This window comes from Glycine soja, chromosome 19, assembly GCF_004193775.1.
Source record: "Glycine soja cultivar W05 chromosome 19, ASM419377v2, whole genome shotgun sequence".
Taxonomy (NCBI): Eukaryota; Viridiplantae; Streptophyta; class Magnoliopsida; order Fabales; family Fabaceae; genus Glycine; species Glycine soja.
The window spans coordinates 3,914,721-3,929,992 of NC_041020.1; the positions used below are offsets into that span (position 1 = coordinate 3,914,721).

The following is a 15,272-nucleotide window of genomic DNA, read 5'->3' on the forward strand; positions in this document are numbered from 1 at the left end:
ATGTCATCTGGTGTTTTTTATAGACAGTACCTACAAAACAAACAGGTACAGACTCCCACTACTTGACTTTGTTGGAGTGACACCAACGGCGATGACATTCTCTGCTGGGTTTGCATATCTGGAGGCTGAGCGTGTTAATAATATTGTATGGGCTTTGGAACGATTTCGAGGCCTATTTTTAAGACACGATCGCCTCCCTCTTGTTATTGTCACTGACAGAGACCTAGCACTGATGAATGCAGTGAAAACTGTGTTTCCCGAGTCTACTAATTTGTTGTGCAGGTTTCATATCGATAAGAATGTGAAGGCGAAGTGCAAATCTTTAATCGGGGAAAAAAATGCGTGGGACTATGTAATGGATAACTGGGGTACTTTGGTTGATTGTCCGTCCGAATACGAGTTCCATGAGTCATATCAGAAGTTTCAAGTTGCTTGTTCGCCTTGGCCGATGTTCGTTGACTATGTTAACGACACATGGATTATCCCCCACAAGGAAAAATTTATTACAGCATGGACGAATAAGGTCATGCACCTAGGCAACACAACAACAAACAGGTATTAACAACTGATTTTATTTGTTAGTAACGATTAATATTAAATGGTATTTAATTGTTGTATATTTTCATGTTTGTTGTGTATTTTAAATGTAGGGTTGAATCAGCTCATTGGGCTCTCAAAAGAGTACTACAAAATAGCGTTGGAGACCTATGTAGTGTTTGGGATGCCATGAACAACATGATCACGCTGCAACACGTCGAAATTAAAGCATCCTTTGAAACCAGTACGCATGTGGTTGGCCATGTATATAAAAAAACCTTATACAAGAGGCTTCTTGGGATGGTTTCGAGGGATGCTTTAAATCAGATTGCTTCTGAGATTGACCGTCTACGTTATCTCGGCAACAATCTCTCTTCTTGTGGTTGTGTGATGAGAAGCACGCACGGGCTTCCTTGTGCATGTGAGCTTTCTAGGTATACTGCTAGCAGCATCCCATTGGAGTCAGTCCATCTTTTTTGGAGGAGACTTTGCTTTTCAGACCAAGGGTTATGTGAGACGGAAGTCACCATCAAGGAAGAAATAGAGGTCATATCTAAAAGGTTTGATGAACTTGATGTGGCTGGCAAAGTAAATCTGAAGAGTAAACTTCGAGAAATCGCATACCCTGATCATAACTCTATGTGCCCTCCTCCATCAAAGGTGAACACTAAAGGTGCACCGAAGAAACCGATGAAAAGAAGTCAAACATCCACAAAGCGTGATCCGTCTTACTGGGAGTATGTTGATGCTTTTCATTCTGTTCAAAGCAGCAACTCTCCAGTGAAACGAAGTGCATCATGTTCTCAACCGCGTCAGCCAACAAGGATCATCCCGATGTTGGATCAATTTGCGTCATTCTTTCAAGGTTTCATTCGTGACGTTGTGGATGTGAAAGCGGACGGTAACTGTGGATATCGGTCCATTGGCGCTTTATTAGGTATGGGGGAAGATTCGTGGCCGTTAGTGCGTAATGAATTGCTTAAAGAACTTGGCAGGTGGTCGCATGAGTACATGAACCTCTTCGGTGGCACAGAGAGATTTGAACAATTAAAGTTGTCCCTACTTGTTGATGGATTTTCAAAGGTATGTTTTTAGGTTAATTTTTTTTAATAACAATGTTTAAATTACTTACATGTGTATGTTTGGTTCATTCAGGTTAGTGTGGACAAGTGGATGGATATAACAGACATGGGATATGTGATTGCTTCACGGTATAACGTAATCCTTGTATCGTTGTCCCAACAACAAAGCATGACATTTTTCCCTCTTAGAAGTCAACCATCATCTGACTCTTCTGGCCACCGCATCATATGTGTCGGTCACGTGTTTGGAAATCATTTTGTTCAGGTACATTGAATATAGTTAGTGTAACAATTATGCAATGACTTCGCTTGTTCGTTTGGCACGGTCAGCGCATGATATAATGTTTGTTCATGTACAACCGGTTTATTTGAAAGACCATTGTCCGTTGCCGCCCCCAGCGCTGTTGTGGTCAACCAATTGTTATTCTCAGGCAAAGCAATGGGCAATTCCATATATTAGTAGAATGCAGGAATACACAAGCTTGATGTCAATCAAAACACACTATGTAGACCTAAATGAAGACTAAACATTCATTGTTTATTTATTTGTATTCATTATGCGATATAATTCGTTGTAACCCGTCACTAACCAATTAATATTATCAACTACTCGTTTGGTTAAGCAAGGAAATTGTTGGTCCAACAAAAATCATTTACGCGTACAGCATGCATCATTGTCATAATTGACAACACATAATGACATGCATGCGTGTTACAGTTTGAGCGTGACAACACATTGGTTGACTTCAGTACACATTTTGAAACTAGCAGTCGCTCAACAACACATTGGTTGACTTGACTACACATTAGCGACAACACATTGGCTGACTTGACTACACATTTACGCGTGTCTATTTTTTTGTAAACAAAGTTAAACAAAGGCTCGGTCACAACCATCTATATATATGGCAGACTAGGCTACTAAATCACACATTATCTTGCTTTCAAATAATCTCCCAACTGATACACAAACTATGGCATTTCTAGGAGAAACTAGCAGTCAGACAATTGTCAACTCAAGGTTGGCTTTCATTTATCCAAATGGATCGATTATTCACAATGATACTGGGGTTTACTTCCAAACTTCAACTCCGGTGCCCATTCGAGTACCAAATAGGTGTGATTTTGCAAGCCTAAAAACCAGAATACACAATACCCTTCAGCTATCCGACAAACAATTTTTGGATGAAATTCACTACCGGAAGCCATTCACCGATACAGGTAACCAAATTCGCTTTGAGTGTATCAAATTGATAAATGATGACGATGTCAACACAATGTTAATGTGTAATGATCAATTTTCTTGTGTTGGTCCGATTGAGTTATTATGCACCGTTGGAAGAACACCAGATGGAATAATAAACTTACTTGAACGCACTATGTCTCGTATTCATGACGCGATCCTGTATTACAACGGCAAATGGAACATGCCACCGCAGAACAAATTTGTTGGTTGCGCGTTCACAGGAAAAAATCCTAAGAAATTTCAAATTCCTTCAACATGTACCATCGATGAACTGAAGAATTTAATCAAGCAAGTTGCACCTAAAGGGATTCCCCCTCTTGGAATTCACGAATCACAAACGGTAAGACGATTGTTTTTCCGCCAACCAGCTCGGTTTGAGTATTCAGATACGGTTATAAAATATGAAATAAATGAGCTGATCACCAACGAAGAACTGCTGAAGGTGTTAGTACAATCTAACTACTGGAAAAAATATGGACCAATAGAAATTTTAGCTGTCTTTACTAAATATGTTGAAGACGAGGTCAGTGGGACGTCGCTAAACAACTGAATGTCATGTTTAATTTTTTGTTTTTTTGTTGATGTAACCTTTATATGTTTACGGCGTGTTTAATTCCCATAATAAAGTTGAATGCGTTGTTTCAGTGGTCCAAAAATTTAATTGTTAAAAGGGTTCATTTCGTAGTTTTTTGGATTTTGAGACTTTGTTTTGACGTGTTAGTTGACGGAACTGGGGAACGAGACTATTTTTTTTGGATTCTTTGACGTCCAAACATGAGAAATGGCCGCCCTCCATTGTCTCAGGGCACAGGCACACCCACGCAAAAAAATCCCAAACATGGGTACTTGAACATGGAAAAAGGGTTCATTTCTTATTTTTTTGGATTTTGAGGCTTTGTTTTGACGTGTTAGTTGACGGAACCATGGAACGAGACTATTTTTTTTGGATTCTTTGACGTCCAAACATGATAAATGGCCGCCCTCCATTGTCTCAGGGCACAGACACACCCACGCAAAAAAATCCCAAACATGGGTACTTGAACATGGAAAAAGGGTTCATTTCCTATTTTTTTGGATTTTGAGGCTTTGTTTTGACGTGTTAGTTGACGGAACTGGGGAACGGGACTATTTTTTTTGGATTCTTTGACGTCCAAACATGAGAAATGGCCGCCCTCCATTGTCTCAGGGCACAGACACACCCACGCAAAAAAATCCCAAACATGGGTACTTGAACATGGAAAAAGGGTTCATTTCCTATTTTTTTGGATTTTGAGGCTTTGTTTTGACGTGTTAGTTGACGGAACTGGGGAACGGGACTATTGTTTTTGGATTCTTTGACGTCCAAACATGAGAAATGGCCGCCCTCCATTGTCTCAGGGCACAGACACACCCACGCAAAAAAATCCCAAACATGGGTACTTGAACATGGAAAAAAGATTCATTTATGTAATTCTTACAAACAAAACTCATGATTCTAAAAACTTATGTTTTTTATGTAATTCTTACAAACATGGAAAAAGGGTTCATTTATGTAATTCTTACAAACATGGGTACTTGAACATGGAAAAAGGGTTCACTTATGAATTATTAATCATTTTAAAAACTTTTATTTTTTATGTAATTCTTACAAACAAAACTCATGATTCTAGGTTCCCTTTTTTAAAAATAAATTTAAAACAACCGTAAACTTCGCTTAAGGACCACAAACAATCGGAATAACAAACTATATTATAAAATAATAAACTGTGCAAAACACGTCAACTATATTAAACAAAAACTTTAATAATTACAAATATTCATGTCAACTACAACACAACAAAATAAATACAATGATCAATGGTCCGTGCGGCGTCTCTGACGAGCCCTGACCGTCCCATCAGCACTGGGTCCCCCTCTCGCGATCGTCAGGCAGTCCTGCATTATGTCATATAACTCTGTGCCTGCAGTGACTATCCTAAGGTTGAGCACACGCTCCAACCTCTGTGCAATCGCCTCATATCCCTCGTAATCATCCTGTCAAAGTCAGTAAAAACATTTATTATGAAATTCAAAATAAACAACAACTCATAAAACATTAAACGCGCAAATAATCTTACCACATATGGAGGGGGGTCAAATGCCACTGGAACCTGGGGGCTGGGCGGCTGTATGTAGTCCTCAGGGTCTGCAGCTGGTGCATCCCTCTGCTGGTCAGCTGCCTGGGTCGGTGTCATGAAAGGGTGAGATATGCGGAAAAACCACTCAATGTAATCCGCAGATACCTGCCCAGGCACTAGACAAGGCTGACCCGCAGGTAGTAAGTGATCCGCAAACTCCATCCACCTGTTATCTATCTGATCATGTGACAATCGTGCACTAACAGGCGGCGGAGGGATGCTCTGGATGTAACCGAACTGGCGTACCACCCTCTCCGGTCGAACTGTGACGATCATAGGACCCCATCTGAGCTGACCCTGGAACGATGAAATCTCCTGAAACGCCCTAACACCCCGATGCTCCGTGTACGGAAACCAGGACACATCTGTGACGGTCAAACCATCACAACGTGCCCTGTAGGGTGCTCCTGTGATGCCCTTCATGTGCGCCTTCGACGTCAACCACCGGGAAGCACGTGGGGACGTCTCCTGGTATGTATCGTCAGTCACGCACTGATGCACACTAGGGAAGTGCTCATAGATCCAGCACTACACAATAATTGAGGTTAACATAACATAAAAACATGTTTAAATCATAATCGAACCTAACATATTAATAAACACAAAATTTACCTGAAGTAGCGTCAAGTACCCCGCAAGCTGTCGGGTGGTGGTCCTACAAGCCTCATCTAACTGGTCATACATATGAACCAGCGCGGCAACCCCCCAAGCGAAACCACCACTATGAGCGAGGTCCCGGAAAGCGTCAAGGTGGACCACATGCACGTATGTTGCACTCTTATTAGCAAAAAGAGTGCAACCGACAAGGTGCAGCAGATAAGCGCGAGCTGCGACAATCCACCGCCGGGCCTGACATCTGGTCTCATAAATGTCACGAACCCATCCTAATCGTACATATGCTCCACGTGTGAGTGCTGTCTCAGCTCTGGCCTCTTCCTCAGACACTTCCAGCAACTCCGTAAGCAAGAATCTGGCCTCCTCCGTAGAAAGAGCGTGGAAACTGTGCAAGGCGCCAGTGATGGGCAAATGTAGGATGGACGACACATCATCCAATGTGATCGTCAGCTCTCCTACAGGAAGGTGGAAGGTGCTAGTCTCACTGTGCCACCTCTCCACAAATGCGGATATAAGTCTAGGATCGCCAGTAATAACTGAACAATCTATCAGTGGACTTAATCCTGTGGCAGCCACCAGGCCTTCAATCTCAGGCACTGGCCTCCCAATCAGTGCCACCTTCCTCCCATGTGACACTAACTTCAAATCAGGACGTTCCTGATTTGAAGTACAAATTATACAATTATTAAAAAAAATTTATCATAAACAAATAAATAAACAATGACAAATAATTAACAAATTAAAATACCTGTCCACTCCACACGGCGTGTGCAACATGCTCGGCAAATGATGTGAGCACTGACGGGTCTCGTGGACCACCAGGGAATCCCTCTGCAGCATCATCACCATCTGACCCCTCACCACTATCAGCACCCTGTGCGTCCACACGCATCTCAGGTGCCTCCGTAGGCTGCTCAGGGACATCATCAGTCATGTCAGCGACGTCTTCAGCCATATCACGTCCCTCCGCAGTCATCTGATGAACGCGTAGCCTACGGGCTGAGGCAGTAGGCCTACGCCTCTCAGGAACATCAGCAACATCCTCATCAGCAGGTCTATCTCTGCCTACAACTCTACCTATCGCACGACCTAAACCTCGTGTTCTGGCCATGATCTGCAAATCATGTCGAACACGTATTTTTTTCGGTCAAAATATACACAATTTTCTTTATAAAAAAACAACTTTATTTATAAACAAATAAGACTAACTTAAATCAAATTATTTTAAAACATACACAACATATTTTTTTTAAAAAAATTAAACTTCATTTATAAAAAAAACACTCCTAATGTAAAAAAAATTTATTAATAAACATCCACAACTTAATTTTAAAAACAAAATTAAACAACTTCATTAAAAAAAACACAACTAAATTATTTAGTAAACATCCACAAGTTAATTTTTTTTAAAAAAATAAACAACTTCATTTATAAAAAAAACACAACCAATATAAAAATAATTCATTACTAAACATCCACAACTTAATTTTAAAAAAAAAATTAAACAACATCATTTATAAAAAAAACACAACTAATGTAAAAAAAATTAATTAGTAAACATCCAACTCTTAATTTTAAAAAAAAAATAAGAAACTTTATTACTTAAAAAAACACAACTAAATTACTTAGTAAACATCCACAAGTTAATTTTTTTTAAAAAAATTAAACAACTTCATTTATAAAAAAAAACACAACTAATATAAAAATAATTCATTACTAAACATCCACAACTTAATTTTTTTAAAAAAATTAAACAACTAATGTAAAAAAAATTATTTAGTAAACATCCACAATTTTTTTAGAAAATAAAATACTTCATTTATAATAAAAAAACTAATTAATTTAAAAAAAATAGTATTTTTATAAAACTTCCAAAACACACAACTTTAATTATAAAAATAGACAACTTCATTTTTAAAGAAAAAACACTAATTTAAAAAAATCAACAATAAACAAAAACAAACACAACCACTTTTATAAAAAAAAATTTACAAATTAATATTTAATAAAAATACACAATGTAAATTATAAAAAAAAAACATGACATCAAAAATCCAAACCTCATTTTTCATAAAATCTATAAAACAAAATAATCAACAGAAATATAATAATTCATTTAAAAAAAAACAAAAATCATTTTTCATTTAAAAAAAAAAGAAAAAAAAACAACTTTCCGGAAGAAGTGTTCTTCCGGAATAATTCCGGAAGAACACTTTTTCCGGAAATCCAAAACGTTTCCGGAAGAAACCTTCTTCCGGAAAGTTTCCGGAAGCAGGGTTCTTCCGGAAAACGTTTGGTTTCTTCCGGAAGAACACTTCTTCCGGAAAGTTTCTGGAAAATGTTCTTCCGGAAGTTCCGGAAGAACCCCTAACGGGTCTTCCGGAAGTCTCGCCGTCAGCCCCCTTTCCCCATTTTTTCCGGCACCTCCTGCTCTCGTCTTCTACCCTATGGTTCTGCTAACCTAAGGTTCTTTTAACCTAGCCTAATGCTACAACTACACAGTGCATAATAAAACCAAATGGAAGGTTAACGAAACTTACCTCGAACGGCAATGGCGTCCAGGCGAAAGAAGCAGCAGCTGGGCTCGCGGTGGCTTGCGGTGGAAGAGAATGCTCCCGGAAGAGGAAAGAAAAGAAACAAAAGCAAAAGCAGAAAGTGAATCCGGGAGAAAAGAGGGAGTCTTTTAAAATTTTTTAATGAAGGGCAAACTTGACCTTCCAATAAATTGCTGGGTGCACCAGCAATAATGCTGGGTGCACCTAGCATATCCCAACTAGAATACATGCAAAAGGCCTGCTACATCAGAAGCTAAACAAGCAGCAATAGAAAGAGAAGGGCAGAAGGCTCTTCCAAAATAACAAGATACTTCCCAAGCCGCAAGGCATCTTTAGGATGGGAATCTGCAACATTATTTTGACTCCTAAGAACATGCCTAATAGAGAAGGCCACAGGCAAGCAAGCAAATCTTCTGATATATATCCAAGACTATTGAGGCATGCGTATAATCCACCAAACCTGAATTTGAGATCAACTTCATCGCTTCAGCTGAGTCAGACTCCACCGTGATATGCTTCCATCCTTTATCCAAAGACAACTTCAAGCCATGAAAAATGGCCCAAAGTTCAGCAGAAATCACATATGCTATTCCAAGACCAATTTAAAAACCAAACAAGAACTTCCCATGGTGGTCTCTAGCAACACCTTCTTGCAAGAGAATAATCCAATACTATATTAATTAACCCTTCCAAAATTTATTAATCCACCTTTAATTTTCTCTTTTCAAATCTACCGAACAGCCCGCCGGCACCGATCCAACCTTAAGGGGGTGTTGCTAGGTACGGATGAACTTCATCGTAAGAAGTTTCTTTTTTTTTTTTTTGAAGTTTTTTTCTAACCAATTGAATTAATGAATCAATTACATTATAAAATAAATAATGTTGTTATACGTAAGACTAAAATTTCTAATGTATATTTAATGCGCATGTAAATTTAAATAATAAATTTTGTGATAATTAATTTTGATATAAATTATACGAATTATTTAATCTGTATATTTTTTATAAATAAAAAATATTTAGTATTACAAAATTTAATATATATTAAATTTTGTAATAGTAAAAAAAATTTAATGCACAAATGAGTAATTTCACATATTAATAATTTAAAAAAATAAAACTTTAAGGTAAATTATTAATATGTTTTTTAACATATTAATAATTTTTTCTTAAAGTTTTATTTTTTTTTTTAAATTTTTAATATGTTAAATTACTTATTTGTGCATTAAATTTTTTTTACTATAACAAAATTTAATATATATATATATATATATATATATATATATATATATTAAATTTTGTTAAATTATTAATATGGTGCTCACAACCTATCTCAACTCCAAATCCATCCAATTCCACACCCACCAACATATCAAAATCATTGAAACAAAATAAAAGAAATAGAAAATGAAACATAAATCAATAAAATCAAGCGAACATTGTAGCTACAAAAATGAAATCAAAATCAAAGGAACATAAATTGATGAAAAGAAATAAATAGAGATGAGAGAGAGAGAGAGAGAGAGAGAGAGAAAGAGAGAGAGAGAGAGAGAGAGAGAGAGAGAGAGAGGAAAACCTATCAGTGAGTGGAAGAAAAGATTGTGATAAATAGAAAGAAAAACCTACTTGTCAATGGAGGTGGTCATGATTGTAGAGCAAGTGATAGCTCATAACGCCAAGGTGTGCTGAGAGGGAGAGAGAGCTATGGAGAGTGAGCTTGAGCCTATAGTTTGTCTAGAGTGAGAAATTTGAATTCCTTTATTTTTGCTGAGAATTTGAAATTATGTCAAGTTAGTATATTAAATGCTTTACAAAAATAATAACATTTCAATTACTTTTAAAATATCATATCCAAATAGATTACATTATAGGAAGACATTTTAATATTCCAGTTGAAATACTTTACCTAGTTTAATTTCTCCATCCAAACATAAGGTAAAGAGTCTTCAATTCTCTTTCTTGTATGTTGTCATATGAATCTCCAACCCTTTCTACTTGCATGCTTCCAAAGGAATCTTCTACTCTTTCTTCCAAACAAATATTATTACAAGTATCTTTTTCCATTCTTTTTTATCTGTACGTAGTTTAATTTCATATGCAACTTTTCCTTTTAAACAAAGATGAACACACTACTAAAAAAACTTAATTTTACGACACACTTTCTAAGACGGATATTAATAACCGATTTAGAATGTATGATGGTGGTATTTTTGTAATTAGGGGCAAAGTTTTTTATTTTTTACATCGCGATTTCTAAGACGGTCACACGTAACCGTCTTAGAATGGTGGACCATGATATTTTTGTAATTACAGGAAACTTAAACAAAGACGGATTTGCTGAAGGACCGTCTTTGTTTAAGTAACCCTAATTATCTCTTGAATGTACATTCACCATAAAGAAGCAATGAAACACTAACAAGTTCTCTCATTGGGAAAACAAAACATTTTATGAGCAGATACAAAGTATTGAAACTTCTCTCAATGTAACAATTCACATTCTTTTGGTGAATAGGTAATAAATACAACCTTGAATTTTTTCAATTATTTACTATCTAATTTTATGAAAATATATAAAATAATTAAAGGATACAAGGGTACAAGTGAGAGAAAAAAATCAATATTGCCTTGAAATATGAAAATGACATATAAGAAGGAACATAAAATTTCAAAAATGGGACACTTAATAAGAAACAAAGGAGTAACTATTAAAAATATTTATACTTAAATATGAGGTTAACTGAGTAATAATATTAAATATTGTATTCCTTTTTTCTTCTTTTTCTTTTACTTCAGTTTTTAGTAATTAAAATTACTTTTTTTTCTTCTAAAAACAAGTTACTTCGTGTTTGGGTGTTTTAATTTAAAATCAAGTTAGGAGTAAAACTCAATATAATTTTTTTTATCTAATGTAAAAGTACGCAAAGTTTCTTCAACGCAATCATTTCTAGATCCAAAAGCATTTCTAAAATTTTCTCCAACTTGAAATTAAAATGTAAAAATTTATCTAAAATTAATTCTAGACTTAAAATCAAAATTTTCTAATTTTTTTTATTGTTCATAGACACTACTTCATGGAGTTTTCTACACAATATGAATGATCTCCCATGTGTCCTATCTCCTAACATAGTCACACTCTATGAGCGGCTGACCATTCTAGGAGTCTCTTGGGTTGCCATACGAATAGGGACAAAGCAGAAAATTTTATTGAGGGGGCAAAAATTTAACAAATGCTACGAACAATAAAAGAAATTAGATAAATTGGATTTTGAATCTAAAATTAATTTTAGTTTAAATTTTTACGTTTTTTGTTTCAAGTTGGAGAAAATTTTAGAAATAATTTTGGATCTAGAAATGATTAAGTCGAAGAAACTTTGTGTACCTTTTACATTAAATTAAAAAATATATACAAAGTTTTACTCCTAACTTGATTTTAAATAAAAACACCCAAACACAAATTAACTTATTTAAAAAAAAAAAATTTAATTACTCAAAACTAAAGTAAAAGAAAAAGAATACAATATTTAATAACATTACTCTGTCAGCTTCATATTTATGTATAAATATTTTTAATAGTTAAAACTTATTACATATTGAATTTTTTGTATTAGATATAATAAAATAAAGTTTCCCGATATTAATGATTTTTTTTTTGTAAAGATAACACTACAGGGGTGCAATATATAGTAAGAGGGGGGCGATAACATTGAAATTTAGAAGTGGGAGTATATAATTATATACTAGTAATAAATTGTAAAAAAAAAACCAAAATATAAATAATATAAATATAAAAAAATAAACACAAATTTTATGTGATCTATCACGGTATTTAAAATGAAAAATGAAGATAAAAAAATCATAAAGGAAAGGAGATGTTTGAATAAAAATAATTCACCAGTGTAGTAATAAATATGGTGTGAGTTATTGTTCATAGTCGGCAAGTGTACCGATTTGCACAAGTAGTATATAAAATGATAAGATCGAGTATCGTATCCACATGGGAATTTGTTTCACCTAGACTATGTATATTCAATATGTAAACACTTTTTAACTTTGAAATGAAGTAAATATTGAGTGGTAAAATAAGTTTTCTGCAACTACTTAGACAAAAGTAAAATACTCAAAGCTGTAAAATGCCACAAATATCAAGATAAAAGCATTGGGGAGTTTCCTACTGAAATTTCTCTTGCTGTATACAAGAGTTTTTCTCTATTTAACGTTATCCTAGTGTTTTTACATCGAGAAAATATCCAGACCATGATTCCTCACATGAATGAGCCTAACTCTCTTAGCTTTTGTTCTTGATTTCTCAACAAACTTGTTCTAAAAGAGTGACACTAAGCATACGGTGTAAAATATACTAGATTACTGCATTCTATCCTTAGACATACAGATTTCTAGCTTGCTCTATCAAGTTCTAAGGTTTTAAAACATTTTCCAACACTAAAAAGCCTAACTAAACACACAAATGAGTGATCAAGCCATAAACATGTAAAATAAATATCGATAGAAACAAAGAACACCAGAAAATAACATTAAATAGATAGTTAGAACATTACATCAAGAGTTTTTAGTAGTTACTCCCCAACAAAGAAGTTCTAGCCTTCCATTACAAGCAAAGCTTCATACAAACAAGAAAGAAAATGTTTTTGGTGAAATAAAATGGAAAAAGATGAGGGAGAATGTCTTCTCCAACTTCTCTTCCCTATTTCTCCTTGTTTTTCATGTAGCAAATGCTTGCTAGATTGTCGTTGTGGTGGTGGTGACCTTTCATTTTCTGTTAATCTCAGTGTTTTAAAGTCTCTTGGACTTCTTAGCACACGAAGGCTCGCTCAGCTTTTGCTAAGCGAGCTTGGGCGCGCTGAACGCGAGAAGAGACGACATCCTCGCTGGGCGGGCTGATCACGTGTCGAGGGCGTGGATCTCTGACTTATCCTCTTCTAGGGTTTCCCATCCGCTAAGCGAGCTGGCTGCCTCGCTAAGCGAATGAGACTCGCTTAGCCAATCTGCCTCGCTAAGCGAGTTCATCAGCAGCTTTTTGCACCTTCTCTTCTTTGGCCTACAAACTGAGTTGAATTCAACATTAGGTCCAAAAATGGAGTTTCTATTCTCAAAATTCACACAAGAAAGAAAATATATACAATTTCCTAAAAAAGAACCATAAATTGGAGACACGCTGCTATTTTCTTTCAAATTTTCAATACAATAATAACTCATGAATAGCAACTAACAGTTATGGGGGTGAGTGGGGTGAACGTTGTTTTGTTCCTGCATATGAAAGAAGTGTAGTTTTATAAAAAAATATATGTGTGAACAATGACTTATCTTTGTAGGTTTGCAAGACCATACATTTATAGGAATTCACCCACTTGTCTATTTTATAGGTTCATTCCCGTTAGCCACCATGAAATCCTCTGACATTAGGTTAAGAGTCCACCTAACATCCTCAACTTACGTGCTTACTCATATGCACTATGCACCAATTGTGCATAAATGGTATATTTTTGTACACCAACTATGCACCTATCGTATACCAACGACAAACATATTCGAAATCCCCTGTGGTCTTAGATATGACACCTCTGTACCCGACAGCTCCCATGATCCAACTTAAGGGTCCAAATACATTTCAACACAACCAACAACAACACAATATAATGTTCTCAATGGTAGAAGAAATAGTCATAGACTAATCAATATATTTCAACATTTATAAGATTCATAATATCTAGTATCCACTTTGATATTCATCTTATCATTAATTCATTATTCTTCACCTTTATGAACCCATCTAGCAATTCTACATTATAGTAAGATATTCAACACCATGAATCCTTACAATTACAACACCAAAATCCTCATGAATGATGAATTCCATAACTTTAATAGAAATCCAACTTTACTTCTTCGATTTAACTTATAAACCAATTATAATTACACTCGGAATTGGTTAGGGAACTCTTTAGGAAACATTCAAGATTATTTTTTTTTATTAATTTAGATTAAGCTAGAAAATTTAACTTCATCTGAAAATTTAGTTTCAGCTAAATTTTTGCAGTTTCAATTCCTTTGGAATTTAGCTTTAGCCAAACATTTTAGCTTCATCTAAAATCAGGTAGTCCCAATTCTATTGAAATTTAATTCGGGCTAAAAATCGTGGCTACAACTAAAATTAATGTAGTGCTTTATTCTATTGAAATTTTCTGGAGGTAGAAAGTGTAGCTTGAACTAAAAGTTCTGCACAAAACTATATTTGAAAATCCTAGGTTTTGGTCTCATTAATAGCTAACCAACCTTCCAAACTCACAATAAACACATCAATATTGATCCTCTATGCTTTCTATCCAATTAATTTACACAAAAACCTCATCAATCTTACATAATCCTCAAAATTTCTTTACCTCCAAGCTTAGGATTCAAAGGGAGAAAAAAGAAAACAACAAATTTAAGGAAGAGATGGACAATGGAGGAAGCACTCACCTCTGGTAACACGTGGAAATGATTTTTGGGCATTGGGTCTTGGCACCGTAGCCCTTTCTTCTTCCTCTTCTTACTTTTTCTCCTCCTTTTCTCTAACCTGATTCCTTCTTTTCTTTTTTCTCTCTCTAACTTTCTCTTCTCCTCTTTACTTAAATCGTGGGGGTGTGTATGGCTTAGTGTGCCAACGCTTGTTGGTATTTCATACATTTATTTTTTGAGAGATTTTTCCATATTCTCTTCATAATTTATTATATAGCTTGAGAGATAACCTAAATTTAAATTTGTTTTCCCTTTTATGAACCTCTAGTAAGTGATATACTTTTTTATTTATTTATGAAGGGTAAGTCATATACTTGAAAAAAATTATATAGAAGAATATTTAAGTTGTGACATGGAATATATTAGGAAAAAAAAATTCACGAGTAGTGTGTCTGTGAGGATTGAAATTGTAAAGCACCTACAATTTTAGTATTTTTTTCTAGTATAGTCTAAGATAAGATGTAATCATGAGAAATATGTTAACAATATGTTCTTTAAAAAATTATTTTAAATTCATTCTTTATTATTAGTTGAAATTTATTAGAAATTATATTATATTTTAATT

At 35.1% G+C, this 15,272-nt stretch overlaps 1 long non-coding RNA gene and 1 pseudogene across 1 annotated transcript; both read right to left on the bottom strand.

Annotated features, from left to right (window-relative positions):
* Window positions 1–5,483: 5,483 nt before the first annotated feature.
* Window positions 5,484–6,080, bottom strand: LOC114398422 (annotated as a pseudogene).
* Window positions 6,081–12,697: 6,617 nt separating this feature from the next.
* On the bottom strand, window positions 12,698–14,830 carry LOC114400889. Its single transcript, XR_003664026.1, has 2 exons — window positions 14,669–14,830; window positions 12,698–13,254 (listed from the first exon to the last, which is right to left on the bottom strand). It is a non-coding gene; the product is annotated as an uncharacterized LOC114400889 (long non-coding RNA).
* Between the last annotated feature and the right edge of the window lie 442 nt (window positions 14,831–15,272).